Source organism: Maniola jurtina, chromosome 14 (assembly GCF_905333055.1).
Source record: "Maniola jurtina chromosome 14, ilManJurt1.1, whole genome shotgun sequence".
Taxonomy (NCBI): Eukaryota; Metazoa; Arthropoda; class Insecta; order Lepidoptera; family Nymphalidae; genus Maniola; species Maniola jurtina.
In genome coordinates, this window is record NC_060042.1 from 6584621 (window position 1) to 6597592 (window position 12972).

Consider the following 12972-nt stretch of genomic DNA (forward strand, 5'->3'; position numbering starts at 1 on the left):
TTCGTATTTCCACGTAGACTAAGCTTTTCTAAGCTCGTTGTCTTTTCACTGAAACAGTACTTAATCTAAAGAAAAATAACGAATCACATCACTTACAGTATTAAAATCGAAGTGATTTCAAATCCTCCAAACGCACGGTACCATTTTCAGACACCTTCTAAACACTCATTATACTCTTAATTTGCATTTCTCGATGGAATAAACAAATGGAGCACTGCACGATAATTTCCAAACAAGAGGCGACATTAAAGTTTCAGAGCCGGGCGTATAAATTAGACTGGGTCGTAGCGAGCTGAGCGCGCAGGCGACGGGCGTCGCCACCTGTCGCGTCGGTTGCGAGGCGGCGCGGACGGTCGACAGCGGCACTTCGGCTTCTCGCGAGCGACTGAGCCTTCAGCTTGAGCCTGGGCGCCCGCCGCCCGGGCACGTGGGCCGCCGGGCGCCGGCCGCCGCCCTGCTGCACCTGCACCGCGCGCCCCGCTTCCTCGCGCCACCGCCGCCGCCTCCGCCGCCACGCGACCATACTCTAGGTAAAGCGCCGGCCACACAGTCCGCGTATGCGTCGCGTAAGCGTAGACGTAGCACGTACCATTGCGTTGTAATGTATGGAGCTGTATGAGACATGGCATACCACTTGCGTGGCGTGAACTTTCGCGTAGACGTAATGCGTGTAGTTATGTCTACGGATTCACGCGCGTCACTACGCGCGCGTCACTACGCGCGTGTCACGTGTACGTGTTTGTTGTGAATCGGCTCTTATGCAAGTATTATTCAATGTGTTTCATATTTAATGCAACGTATACATGAAAGATTTATTCTCAAACACTTGAGCCTTCTGTGCATAAACTTCAGGTTTAATGCGTTAATAATATAGGTATTTGAAATATATCTTCAATTAAGCTGTCCACATTTTTAACCCCCGACCCAAAAAGAAGGGTGTTATAACTTTGACGTGTGTATCTGTGTATCTGTCTGTGGCATCGCAGCTCCTAAACTAATGAACCGATTTTAATTTAGTATTTTCTTTGAAAGGTGGCTTGATCGAGAGTGTTCTTAGTTATAATCCAAGAAAATCGGTTCAGCCGTTTGAAAGTTATCAGCTCTTTTCTAGTTACTGTAACCTTCACCTGGCGTATTAAATTTTTAATTTACACTTGTACAGCTAGTACTTACGAATACTATACCTATTATTACTATGTACCTTTACCTATAGACATAAAACAAGACTATAGAGGGTCGGGGGTTAAAAATATAGCTTTCTAGTAAGCCGTACTTACGTACAGTCTACATTGCCTGGACTAAGCTGATTGCCTGTTCTGTGCACCCGATGGAAGCACCCTGCCTGCACCTGCTTGCGCGCTGCACTGTCTTGTACTCTTAGCTACATTTCATTCATCATCATCATCATCAGCCTGTGGACATCCACTGTTGGACATATTTGAGGCCTTCCCTATAGAGCGCCACCACATATAGGTACATTACATTACATTTCATTAATATTGTAATTTAAATTACGCCCTGCAAATAGCACATGACGCGCATTATACTAGACTATTGTTCTTTATAAAACAGCTGATATCCGCTACTTAATTCGCAAAATATCGATAGCAAGGATATGCATAGCCAATAATAAGGATACAAAATGCAAACTAAGTAAAATAAAAAACCGGCCAAGTGCGAGTCAGACTCGCGCACCGAGGGTTCCGTACTCGCATATTTTTTCCGACATTTTGCACGCAAAATCAAAAACTTAAATAAAAATCTGTTTTAGAATGTACAGGTAAAGCCCTTCCATATGATATCCCACTTGGTACAGTTATCTTACTTTGAAAATTGAAACACGTTTTAATTTTTTTAATGATGTAACCACAAATTCACGGTTTTCGGATTTATCCCTTTACTTGTGCTATAAGACCTACCTACCTGCCTTTCATGATCCAACGTAAAGTACCCTATAGATTTTCTTGACTGACACGACGGACGGACGGACGGACAGACAGAAAACAAGCGATCCTAATAAGGGTTCAGTTTTTCCCTTTGACGTACGGAACCCTATAAATCGTAATACGAAATTTTGCCACGTTTGATAGAGCTTAATGAAACTTCGTGGTTAATACATACTTAACAATGTGTCGAAGTATGAAACCGAAGTAACATTTTCCCGTAGCAGCTTTGTGATGTGTTAGAATTAAAACTGCTAAGTGACTTAAATTAAACGTTGGTAAATTAACGAGTATATTTGCTGCAACCGCATTGGGGGCCGCATTTCATTTGAAGCCTCGTTAGGCTCATTAGCTGAACGGAAAATGAATAGTAGATTGAAATCCAAACTGCCGCAGCATCGAACTATAGGTATTATGTAGGGGAGAGTGTGGATGAAAGAGCCAGTTTTAAATAGTGTAAAAAAAAACACACTTTTACTATATTATTTTAAAATGAAACTAGGTTTTCTTATAATCACTTTAATTGGCAATGTTATTAAATAAAAATAAAGAGGATAACAACGCTGATAATCTCTTATATAAATAGTTTAAAAAAAAAAGGAAATCGGCTCTTTCATAGCAGCAGGTCAATGAAAGAGCCACCATGTGTTATGAAAGAGCCGATACCTACTTTTGAGGTACTAAACGGTTTTTTATCAATTAAAATTATGTTAAGTATTTAAAATCAGATTAATACTAAGCTTACTTTAGTATTTCTATGAAAATCACAATTTTTAAACAGTCTCAGTAATAATTAAACATTGTCTTAATCAACAATTAAAACTTTTGAACTTTGTGTTAGTCAAAAATTAAATAATTAATAAAAATTTGTCTAAAAACATAAAATAGAGCCCTTTTTCGTATTCTTACTCTATAACTTAAAAAATAAAAACAATATAAAAACAATTTAAAATTAAAAACATTTTTGGCAGAAGAAATTAATCACCCCTTTGAGGCCACACGATAACGCTAACGCTGTTCTATTTATGGACTGATTTCCAGCAAGCACTTCTTTTACAGCCTCTTCTATTGCAGCAGTTGTGGGCCTTACCCGTTTTTTAGCTGTTGACGGTTGCGAAGACATATCTTTTTATTCTGAAACATATCATATAATAATGAAATAACTAAAATTAAAAATTTTGGACACCCCCGACCTCTATAAATATGACAGGTAGAGAATGCCATTAGGCATTAAGTCCGCCTTTTGTTTTTTTTTGTATTTTGTGCAATAAAGATTAAATAAATAAATAAATTATAGCTAAGAACAATCTCTATCACATCAGTTATCAAACAAAAAAAAGAACTATCAGAATTAGTCCATTGGTTTAGGATCTACGTGGCCATAGACACACACACACACACACAGAGACAGACACACAGACACACACGTCAAACTTATAACACCCCTCTTTTTTCGTCGGGGGTTAATTAAAACTAAACGATGTATTGAATGAGCCAGTTTTCGTGTCATGAAAGAGGCGGCTCTTTCAAAGCATAAATAACTGGCTCTTTCAAAACACGACGCTTTTAAAAATATAACTTCAAAAAAAAGGCACTATACCAGAACGCTGATCTGATATTATTTATGCAAAACAAGGGCAAATATATAGACGCCAATACTGTATATCAGTTTTGTCAACTTATGCAATACCCTTTTTGAAAAAAAAGATGAAAGAAACACAAAGAAACTTACTTTTTGGCTTCCGAATTTTCGTAACAGTCCTGTGAGGCTATTTGCTGTCGTAGAACTGTCAAATGTTTGTGGGTAACAGCTGTCCAGTGTTGCCATTTAAGGAGTAAAATTAAACTTTGGTAGGATATCGATAAGTAATGGAAAATCACATCGGCTCTTTCAAAGCCTGGCTCTTTCATGCACACTCTCCCCTACGAATATTATGCCTTGACGCCGGTGGTGTATTACGTTTCCGTATACAATAGAAAGCCTTGCAACACCTTGCCTTGAAACACGCACGGGTTTGTTTCGCTAACTCCCTTTCCAAATCCGTGTTCAATTGAAGGCACGCCTCTTCAAATCGCGCACGAGTTTGCATTTTGCAACGCAAACTGTTCTTCCAAACACGTTTTCAAGGCATAAAAGTTGAATATCTCTTTCTCAAGGTTAACCAAAAATCTGAAGAAGTTTATATCTTTCGGTAACGCATTTAAAATCTCTTTTAAAGCTGACCTAAACTCTTTCGTGCTTCCAGTGGTACGTAATGAACACATACCTACTCGTACCCAGTAAGACTTTGATAGTAAGACTTGCATTGAAATTTGCATTATTGCTTAACTTTTATGAAGTAAGAAGCATAAAGGATTCAAAAGATAGTACTCTGAGCAAGATTAGAGCCTGCCTTTTAAGGAAACAGCGGATATTTAAAAACTACATATAAAAGTTACATACTTTGTCACATAAATTATATAAAAAAGTAGATAGTTGTTGTTAGAAAGTGATCCGTTTTACAACTTACTAGATTAAGGTTTTTTAAAAAACCCGTGGGAACTATTTGATTTTCCGCGATAATAACGGCATAGATTCACATATTCGAACGTGGTTCTATTAAACCAAGATCAAAATTACTTCTGTATAGATAACTATGTTATGGCCACAGGCTACAAGGGACGCTGAAATCAAGTATTTAACTTTTGAAAACTTAACTATGTTACCATTTTAATGAAAATCCATCGGTTTCATTTTAATGCGGTTTTTTGCATTACACAGATATCGCCCTTGGAACACGTTCTTAGACCAGTTCTAAGGTTAAAGGCCACTATAGAGTGCTGCAGTTCGTCGTAGATTAAAATAAAATTAATTTCATGTCTTATTAATACTTTCCTAATCCATATTATGCATTATATACCTATAACAAAATTTCAATTTACTTCTTGGAAGGCGCAAATTATTTTAATATTAATAAAAAAGGAAACATTTCCCGACGATGTGTAGGAGTACCGCTGGGAAGGGGCGAGGAAATAATAGCCCAAGATAACAAAGGGCAAATACAAATGCCTTAGGCTACTTTGTAATTCAATAGAATCACGAAAATATATACTTAAGATCTCACTAACAATATATTATATTATTATTATTAGTTAGCCCGTACTGTCCCAATGCTGGGCAAAGGCCTCCCTTTCTTCCTTCCACCTGTCTCTGTCTAGGGATATTTGGGGCCAGGCCGGCATATAGGCATCGAGTTGGTACATTTAAATTTTTGTATACTAATATTACAAATACACAAGGTGCGTGATAAAAGGAGAATATACATTTCAGGCGAAACAGATGAGTGGATTTCATTATGAAACTATTCACTGTGTTGTAAGTAAATATAGAAAGTTATAGTAAACTAGCTTATGCCCACGACTTCGTCCGCGTGCTCTGCACAAATTTCAAACCCCTATTTTACCCCCTTACGTGTTGAATTTTCAAGAATCCTGTTTTAGCGGATGTCTACGTTATAAATGCTATCAGCGTGAAAAATTTCAGCCCGATCCGTCCTGTAGTTTTTGGGCTGCGTGTTGATAGATCAGTCAGTTAGTCAATCACCTTTTCTTTTTACATATTTAGATTTAGATTCCTAGTGTTACAGTCCTACGATTTTATAATTATATACAAGCTAACCCTGTACCAAAGGTCAGAATCGGTTAAACTGTTGGGCCGTGAAAAGGTAGCAGACAGACAGATAGACAGACAGACACACTTTCGCATTTATAATATTAGTATGGATTACATTACCGCTCTCACTTGTTGAAAGAGATTTCAGAATAAGAAAGAGGGTCTCATTTGAAAGAGCTGAGAAATCGCATTGGGGTAAGCGTCTTCAAAAATAATATGGATATTTTGACAGCACATTTGTACCCTCTTTGGACACACGCCAAGCTTCTTCAGCGTTTCAACGGTTTATAAATAAAATAGGGTCATAGTTTAACGATTTTTTTTTCATGTGATATACCTACTACATCTATGGATCCGCAATCCACCTTCTAATACCTCGTTGTGAGGTGCTTTTTTGCTCAATGAGTAGGTACTGTAGTCCGTGGAGTACAAGAATTAATCACTTAGAACACATCGCACAACGTACACGATGTACGTTGTGCGATGAATATTAAGATAATAAAATAATAAAGTCTGTCTGATTCCTTGTTTGTTTGTTATATGTATAATAGGCGAATGAAATCGCGGGGAAAAGTGAGTACATAATTTCATTAAAAAAATATACTGATACGAAAACAAATAGAACTCTTATTTATAAATAAAATTTAAAAAAAAAGAAATACATGTTCATGCAACCACACTTCTGCATTTAAAACCACGCTCTGTGAAAACCCCTAGGGGGTAGATATCCGAAGTTCCGATACGGCTAACGAGATTACCTCGTATCCTACTTTTCGCTACGTTACATTTTATCTTCAGTAGTCTCGCTAACACGTTTGACCACAGGCAATAATTGCATCCTCTTTGTGCTAATGCCAGGAACAAGGAGTAATATATTATCCAATAAACTTGAAACATTTCAGAGCTACGTGTAAATATCACTTGCTTTAACGGTAAAGGAAAACGTCGTGAGGAAACCTGCATGCTTGAGAGTTCTCCATAAAGTTTTCAGAGGTGTGTAAAGTCTGCCAATCCACACTTGCCCATGCAGCGTGGTGGACTATGGCAAACCACTTCTCATTCTGAGAGGTGATTTGTGTTCAGATATAGTAAGTCGGCGATATATTAATGATGATGATAATAATTGAACTTGAAACTGTAGCTACTAAAGATTTTTTTTCTAAATAATTAATAGTATAGGTATGTGGGTATAGTTATTTTCCTTCATGAATTCCATTTAGCATAGTACAAATCACACGAAAGCCACGGAAAATCTTAAAGTCTAACTACTCAAATCAGTTCAGTAAATTTATCAGAACTCTAAGCATTTGATTCTACTGAAAAAAGCCAGTCCAAATACATCCTATAAAATAATGTATCAACGAGTACTTCAGAAACTAAAAAAAACTGTTCCGATGAATTGAAAACCTCCTGCTTTTTTCGAAGTCGGTTAAAAAAGCTTTTCGATGTACGAGTTACAAGTTTATACACAACACATAGGTAGCTATTTCTACAGCGTCTGAGCGTAACCTAGCTGCTTCGATCAGACGTACCTAGTACCTACCTACAATTTATTATCACACTCATCCGATCCGAATCCGTGAAAACACGGATATAAAAAACTCGGAACGAACTCGGGCATTGCTTACGCATTACGATCTCTGATTCAAATCCAAGCTATTCAGTGGACATCAGTGACATATCTATGTCATATTATGTCAAATTTGTTTTTTTTTTTAATTTGCTAATGCTGTTTAATTAATTCTTAATTAAATTATATATTTGTAAGAAACGAAAAGCTAAGGTAAAACAGGCCACGCGCGTTTCACATCTCACTTTGTATATTACGTAGTACGTAAATAGGTTTATAAGATAGATACGTAGGTACGTAAAATATTCCGTTGCTTCATTTCGACTCTACTGCAATATATTATGTGCCTTGAGCCTTATTAGACTACAGGCCCATGTTCAAAAATGGATGGGTCATATGAACCACCAGGTGACGTATACAGGACGATATAAGAGCATAAAATAATAAGATTCAGCACTATGCCGTCACTTGTAAGCTGTCCAACAGAGTGCTGGTGAGAATTCAAAAGTGCAGGTAGAGTGAGTATATTTTGGTCATATATTTTTGTACGGCATTTTTACCATCGATAGATCCATGAAAAATAATAAGAAAGCGCGCAGTGCCGTAAAAAAATGGTGCGCCACAAAGTCAGTAAATTTTTTGATTTTCTGATAATTTCCAGGATAAATTTGGTCATTTAATTCTGTACGGCATTAGTTTCATACTGTTTCAATACAGCCTCTAATCCATTATTCCGCAACGCCGTACAAAAATCATACGACAAGGGGAAAAAATTGAGGGTAGCAACCCCCTCTCTTTCCGTGGTCCGGGGGGTGATTTGAAAAAGTACGGCTTTGGTTCCAAAACATTATCTAGCACTCAAAAGTACTATTAAAAATAATGCCGTCAAAAAATTAGTGTTCATTTGAATGTGTATCAATAATTATCTTAATTTCATGGTATACTTGATTTTTAAAGCTGTAAAATCATTTGACTCTGTACGGCAACTTTTTTTTTAACATGATAGTGTAAAATACTATTGTTATATAGTATTGCCGTTCAAAAGAAACTGTTCTAAAAAAAATTATAGAGAAATACAAAAACTGAAATTTTTCAAATTATTGCAAAAGTTTAAATATTCATAGATTAATAAAATATAGCAATTATCTACGCTTTTCCCTTGTTTTAAATAGTATTAAGATAAATAAATTAGGAAAAAATTATGCCGTACATTTTAATGCAGACCATATCTTTTAGGCTGATGAAAATGACGCTACCATTTTAAAGGTGTAGTACTTTATGGCCATCTGATACTGTACGGCATTAACATATTTTTGAAGAGAACAATTGATAATATGATAAAATCACTATGCCGTCTAACTGAAGTGAACGGGTGTGTATATAATATCCACATCCCCTACAAACCTTTGGACCTACGAAAATGTACGGCATGTAAAATAATATTATCTATGCATAAAACACTTTCAAAATAAATTAATTTTATGTTGTTTCAAATCATCCCCCGGATCACGGAAAGAGAGGGGGTTGCTACCCTCAATTTTTTCCCCTTGTCGCATGATTTTTGTACGGCGTTGCGGAATAATGGATTAGAGGCTGTATTGAAACAGTATGAAACTAATGCCGTACAGAATTAAATGACCAAATTTATCCTGGAAATTGTCAGAAAATCAAAAAATTTACTGACTTTGTGGCGCACCATTTTTTTACGGCACTGCGCGCTTTCTTATTATTTTTCATGGATCTATCGATGGTAAAAATGCCGTACAAAAATATATGACCAAAATATACTCACTCTACCTGCACTTTTGAATTCTCACCAGCACTCTGTTGGACAGCTTACAAGTGACGGCATAGTGCTGAATCTTATTATTTTATGCTCTTATATCGTCCTGTATACGTCACCTGGTGGTTCATATGACCCATCCATTTTTGAGCATGGGCCTGTAGTCTATATGTACATAAAAGGATAGTGTTATTCAAGTTCCATAAAATATTTTGCCTAGCGAGTTCTAATATTTATCCAAGCACATTATTATTGTAAATATTTTCCAAGATATAGCAGGACTATTTTACATTTGCTTTTGTGTTTAGTATGACTTCGGGTTATTTGTGCATTTTTCGTATACATGAAAATTTTATACAATTTTATTTATTCAAGCCTGCCGGGCTTAATATAGTGTAACTACATTTTAGCACGTTTATTGGCATACAAGTTTTGTAAACAAAGTGTTTTATGTTTTAACCAAACACAATTGTGGTTCAAAGCGTCACCTACTTATTCAAAGTGCTAACTTTGCAAAATATACACAGATTTTAGGGTCTATATCAATGATGATATTTCTTACGATTTAATTTTTTTAAATAGGTATACATATAATGTACCTTCAGAAATAGTCAAGTTACAGTTTTAGTATAAGTATGGATTAACTGGCCGCGAGAAAGCTTTGGAAGGTTAAAATGAGTCATGGCTCATCATCATATCACCATATTTATTTTTAACTAGGTGAAGCTCGCGACTTCGTCCGCGTGGATTTAGGGTCTTCAAAATCCCATGGGAACTCTTTGATTTTCCGGGATAAAAAGTTGCTTGTGTCAATTTCCGGGACGCAAGCTACCTATGTACCAAATTTTATATGAATCGGCTAAACGGATGGACTTTTAAGAATCTCGTGAGAGCTCTTTAATTTTCAGGTATAAAAAGCTGTATATGTTCGTCCCCAGGATGTAAGCTAACACTGTACCTTTCATCAAAATTGGTTAAACTATTGGGCCGTGAGAAGTTAGCAGGCAGAAATTTTCACATTATTAAGTATGGATAGTTTGCTCTATTCAAAAATATCCAGGAAATATAACTAAAATATTTTTTCTTTTAAATAAATAAACTAATAAAAGTTTATTCGGCTTAACAAAATCACAAAAAAAATGAAAATAATAATACTATTCAATCAAATTATCAACTAAACTTAAATCTAGAAAATACTAAGACCAATAATGTGTCTGTGAGCTAAAAGGGCTCTGCCTCAGCAAGATGCTGTAGTATTTGACTACGAACCTGACAACGAAACAGTGCATCTGCATATTATTATATAAAATAACAAAAATAAAAAACATATAAAAAAAATATATTTTATTTTACAAAGAAATCTAAATAACAGTATAGAAGTGAAATACCTGCCTACATAATATTCTTTTATACGGATGAGGTGCACTCGTGATCCAACGACTCGCTCTTACTTGTTAGTTAAGCATAATGAATTGTTAAAAAAAATAACGATGAGCTCTTCTTTAAATGAAATATATTATGTACATATTCGCTATAATGATACCTAACCGTATTTTGTAGCCTTAGTATAAGATTGTATACCTTAACAACGTTGATAGTATTCGAGCGTCGAAACACATTAACATTAATGTAAACTGGAGTTCAACAGCTGCCTTGTTTTAATGCTCAAGTTGGTCCATATATACTCGTATCTATACCCAGTGTTCCAAGCAGAAATGTTTCGGATGTGAAATCGCCTGTACTGATTTTTGTTGATTGTTTTAGTGATTTTATTACTTAAATCAAGGAGTGTTTAGGTCCATTTTACTTTGACATAGGCGCCGATTCTGTTGTCTTTCTTTAAACTTTTAGAGTATCTGCATCCCCTTCATTTTAATATTGCTAAAAAAGGACGGGACATGAATGAATGACATGACATGAATTTTACATTTAAAGATTACACGTTACAAATTTAAACAATAGGCTCGCGACTAGCAGTTAACGTCACGAGATTTGACAGCTCTATATAAAATTTAAAACTGTCAAACTGTCTGTCCTTTTCATATCACATTAGTAGGAAGATAATGTGAATACTCTATGCTCAGAATCAGTACCATTATTTTGTTTCGACTCTCAACGTTGGTGAGAAATAAAATCTCATACTAAGCATACTGCACTCAAGCCATCGGGATCTGGAAAGTACAGTATCAGTAAAGTAAAGTACAGTACTATTCGACAAGCATAATTTCGATTATTGGCGGCGGCTTTTGTTTTTCTCACTTTTGTATTTCCTTTGCGAATCAAGTAAAACATTGTATGTTTTATGTTTGATTCGTGCACAACTATAGTTGAACTGTAACAACTATAGCACGAAACAAATAAATGCTTACACGCTCCCAGTGACTGTGGAAACTGGCAAACTAGGCGTCTAGAAGTTTGTTAATATTCCATGCGCATACAAGCCTCGAAACTTCTATTATACTGCTTAATGTGTAGTGAACATTTGGCATCTGGGTTTAGCCAGGGAAAAATAAATAATTTACAGGCTAGTGATAGTTAAGGCTAGATTATGATAGCAAGTACATACTTACATACGTACCGCACTACTTAGATATTGTATGGATTTGGAAATCACAAATGAAAAAGGAAATTTTATACCTATACAGGGTGTTTGGTAATTAGTATATAATGACGACACATACCCAGGCTACTTTAATCTGATAAACACAATGCTGAATGAAGTATAATGACGAAATAAAATTATAAAAATTTCCATACAAAATTTTAAAAAAATCTTATCGTCATTTTACTTCAGCATTGTATTTATCAGATCAAAGTAGCATGGGTACGTATCGTCATTATATACTGATTACCAAACAACCTGTATATAGGTGCTTATTTTTTTACGTATGCCCTGAGTATATTATATATTTTTAACCCCCGACCCAAAAAGAGGGGTGTTATAAGTTTGACGTGTGTATCTGTGTATCTGTGTGTCTGTGTATCTGTGTATCTGTGTATCTGTGTATCTGTCTGTGGCATCGTAGCGCCTAAACGAATGAACCGATTTTAATTTAGTTTTTTTTGTTTGAAAGGTGGCTTGATCGAGAGTGTTCTTAGCTATAATCCAAAAAAATTGGTTCAGCCGTTTAAGAGTTATCAGCTCTTTTCTAGTTTTTTTGTAGAAAAGAAGGTTAGATAACCGTTAGGTTCTTAATATTATGTCAATTGACAAAATATGTCAAGCTGTCAAGATGGACGTTGCCTAAATACATAATTATTTATTTGAAAATGATGTTTTGGAAAACTCAAATACTTTGGATCGTCGGGGGTGTTATAAATTTTTAATTTACACTTGTATAAATATTTATTTTCAATCTGACATTATAAAGGCGAAAGTTTGTATATGTGTGTGTGTGTGTGTGTATGATTGTTACTCTTTCACGCAAAAACTACTGGAAGGATTTGGTTGAAATTTGGAATGAAAATAGATTACACACTGGATTAACACATATTATGCTACTTTTATCCCGTAAAAATATATGGTTGCCACAAGACTTTTAAAAATAATATCCACACGGGCATCTCATAGTATTAATGTAAAAGGATTTTGCACATATTATTAGGAAATAGGAATTTCCTAAATAATCAGGTAATATGTTATGTGCAACGAAGAGTAACCCCGAATTATTATTGCATGATGTACCTATGCACGAAATTGTGGCGAACATACATTTAAATTATTTAAATAGACCACAATTCCAATAAGAGGTTCAAATCGTTATACCTACATTGCAAACTGAAAATAGGTCAATCTGTTTAGGTGCAAATCACAAAAATAATATTATAAAATACTACTTGCAATTAATTGTGCGCGTTACTAGGCAAAATTTTTCACTACAATGTCGGAGCGGCTCTGAAATTAATTTTATAATGATATTTTCTTCACTTGCCAAAACGAAATCAACGCCATTTAAACGGGTTTGGACATTTTGTATGGAACCTGGCATACCTATGCCAACGAGGTTCATGATTAGGAACTAAA

At 35.5% G+C, this 12972-nt stretch overlaps 1 protein-coding gene across 1 annotated transcript in view; it reads right to left on the reverse strand.

Moving 5' to 3' along the window:
- Window positions 1-403, reverse strand: part of LOC123871773 — a 45266-nt gene extending 44863 nt beyond the window's left edge. Inside the window, exon 1 of the mRNA XM_045915712.1 lies at window positions 97-403. The gene's annotated coding sequence lies outside the window, so the exon portion shown is untranslated. The remainder of the gene's footprint in view (window positions 1-96) is intronic.
- Window positions 404-12972: the final 12569 nt, after the last annotated feature.